This window comes from Vigna umbellata, chromosome 1, assembly GCF_029865625.1.
Source record: "Vigna umbellata cultivar VRB3 chromosome 1, Vumbellata_1.0, whole genome shotgun sequence".
Taxonomy (NCBI): Eukaryota; Viridiplantae; Streptophyta; class Magnoliopsida; order Fabales; family Fabaceae; genus Vigna; species Vigna umbellata.
This window is the reverse complement of record NC_142165.1, coordinates 105,180,934-105,183,687: the sequence shown is the minus strand read 5'-3', so window position 1 is coordinate 105,183,687 and position 2,754 is coordinate 105,180,934. Positions and strand designations below refer to the sequence as shown.

Sequence of the window (2,754 nt, the reverse complement as noted above, 5' to 3'; positions counted from 1 at the left end):
TTAGTCCCATCATTTGATAGGGAATCATATGTAAAAGGACATAATTAGATAAATCAAGATAGAACCCACACAATAGAGAAATAAAGAGACGTGTTGATTTATCTAACCTAGAGCTTCAAGCAGTGCCAGAGTAAACAAACTAAGTGACAGATAACTCCAAAGTATATCCAGGATAAAGAGAATTCTATACAACCTTTGTGAGATTTTGTTTGCTTTAATTAATAAACAAACAACCTTAAATTTAACTTTAAATGCAATTGCATAAGAGAGGTAAGCATAGTTTTTCTCATGAGCATGACCATGCTCATGAGTGTGCTTTTTTATATGAGAAAATAATGAAACCACATAGATTTTTAAGAATATGTCAGTAATACACATCTAACTAATTAAAAAAATAAAAATAATAAAATATGAAAAAAATTATAAAATTATATAGCGAAATAATAACAAAGTAATAAAAGTGAAGAATTAGTCTTAATAGAATAATAGCCTTGACTGCAAACAAAATACAAACTTAATATACCAGGAAATTATTGTACTGCTTGTAATAGTTACAGTGGATCAAGGTCCTTACACCATCATTGGTAACACTGTGCCCTAATTGAACCCTTCTTTTCCTCTGAAATTTTGAAAGTGTATGGAATTTGATCCACCGAGTCCCGTGACTTTACTGCATAAACGTTTTTTATTCTTCTGTGCCCCACTCTTTCTCAAACCACACACTGTAATAGTTCTCATTTTTCATATACCTAAAATGAAATAAAAGAAAACAAACAAAACCAAAGACAAAAAGATAACCCCAAGAACAAATCGGCACAGACCTAGCACTGGGTTTTGATGGTCACCAGTATTACCAGTATTACCACCACTGTCACCGCGTCTTGACCTTTGAGGTTCACGCCTTCGCGGTTTCATTGGCTTGTCTATACTTTTGTCGCGATTCATAATTTCCTCTGTAATAAGATACCTGAGGGTTATCAGAAGAAGAAAAAGAACAGATGTCAGAAGAAATTTGGAAGATTTTATTTACTGACCTCTGAGTATTGTTGCAGATCTCACCCGAGTATCAGTTAGGTTTAAACTTAAATTCTAAGATAAACCCTTATTTGTGGTCTCAGAGACATGAGAACTAAGAGAGAAATAGCAAATAACACAGTGGGAAAGAGTTATCTATTAACCTGTATATAATAGTTTCCGTGTTACAGAAAAATGAGTAAGGTATTTCGAGGAATGAAGCCAGCAAGTTCAAGGAAAAACACTCCTTAAACCCTTTTATTACTTTAAGTCAAGTCTGGTTTCGTGAAAGATGAGGTTGAACTTCTTTTTGCTTTCGTTGTATTCTAGGTTGATTTGGAAAACTTTTAGTAACTTCCATTGCAAGTGGACTTAGTATGTGACCAATTTTTGTCTATGAGACCAATTTGACAGTCACTTAGGGATTGTTATTGTTTAAAGAATTTTTATTATTTACTTGCATGTAGTTAATCAGAGTAGTACCAAAATGTGGTAACTTCTGTTGGATTCCAATTTTTTTATGCATGTAAATGTAAAAATTGTATCTTCTTGAAGTATTAGCAAAGAAAGACTGATGTGCTCAATTGGTCAAAGAAATGAAAAACACATGCAATGGATGGACGATGAGAAGGGAAAGAAACCCGGTTTTGGTTTAGAAATGGTGAAGCTTTGAATGACGTTTGTTAAGATACTTTTTCTTTGCAGTCAAAGGAATAAACCCTTTGCCAGCAGCTATCACACCCTTATATACTGATATGAACTATTAGTTTCTTTTACATTGTTATTAAAATGTTCAAAAATATCACAAAATTAAAATTGGGGAAGGTGTTTCATATGAAGTTATAAGGGTAATAAATTTTCAAATATATACATTTATTTTAAAAAATATTAAACTAAAATCAATTTTTGAAAAGTTCATAAATTTTAAAGCTAAGTGTATAATCTTCTCGCACATGTACAAAATTAAAATTCCTTGTTACAGTTGAATTTGACGTATATAAAAACAAAATCTAAAGAAAATATCAATATTGAAAGACTGGTTGTGACAAAGTGCAAAATATTTATATTTATTGATTTTAGTATCAATGTGACTGAGTAAAAGAGTACAACATTTTTTATATGAAAAACAAAAAAATATTTATTACTATAAGTACTTTTAGCTTTTAGATTATGAATAACATAATTAACATCTTTGTAAATAAAACTGATATGGACTAAGTAGTTAATACTAATATATTTATAGATATATTTAATGGTTTTTTCAAGAATATCTGAGCAAGTTATTTTGAACATGTAGAAAATTGATATAGGTTTAGGAACAGTCTATTACACTAAATTCCACTATCGAAATCAAAATTTAATCCCATGTTCTTAGCGTTGAGAATAATGTATTATAGGTCCACATAAAAATTATAAAAGTTATACACTGTGAGACCCTAGATAATTAACGTTGCAAATATATGTCAAATCAAAATCAATGCACATCACGTCAATGGTTCAGAGTCATTAAAAACGCACTTCGCACCACATGCACGAGCGCCACCTGTCACGCTAGAAGTTTCGGAAGTCAGTAGTGGGGTACAGGTGTCAGCAGTGGAGACGTTCGTCCATTTTGACTTGGATTGAACAAAACTGAGTTTTTGGAAAATCTCTCCCTCTCACCTGCACGCACTCATCTTCTTCCTCAGAACTCAACCCTTCATTTTCTCTACCTTCTCTCTAGAACCAGTCCACCTTCTC

At 31.8% G+C, this 2,754-nt stretch overlaps 1 long non-coding RNA gene across 1 annotated transcript; it reads right to left on the bottom strand.

The window, feature by feature from the left end:
- Positions 1–455: 455 nt before the first annotated feature.
- On the bottom strand, positions 456–1,574 carry LOC148207038 (uncharacterized). Its single transcript, XR_015786774.1, has 2 exons — positions 1,035–1,574; positions 456–953 (listed from the first exon to the last, which is right to left on the bottom strand). It is a non-coding gene; the product is annotated as an uncharacterized LOC148207038 (long non-coding RNA).
- Between the last annotated feature and the right edge of the window lie 1,180 nt (positions 1,575–2,754).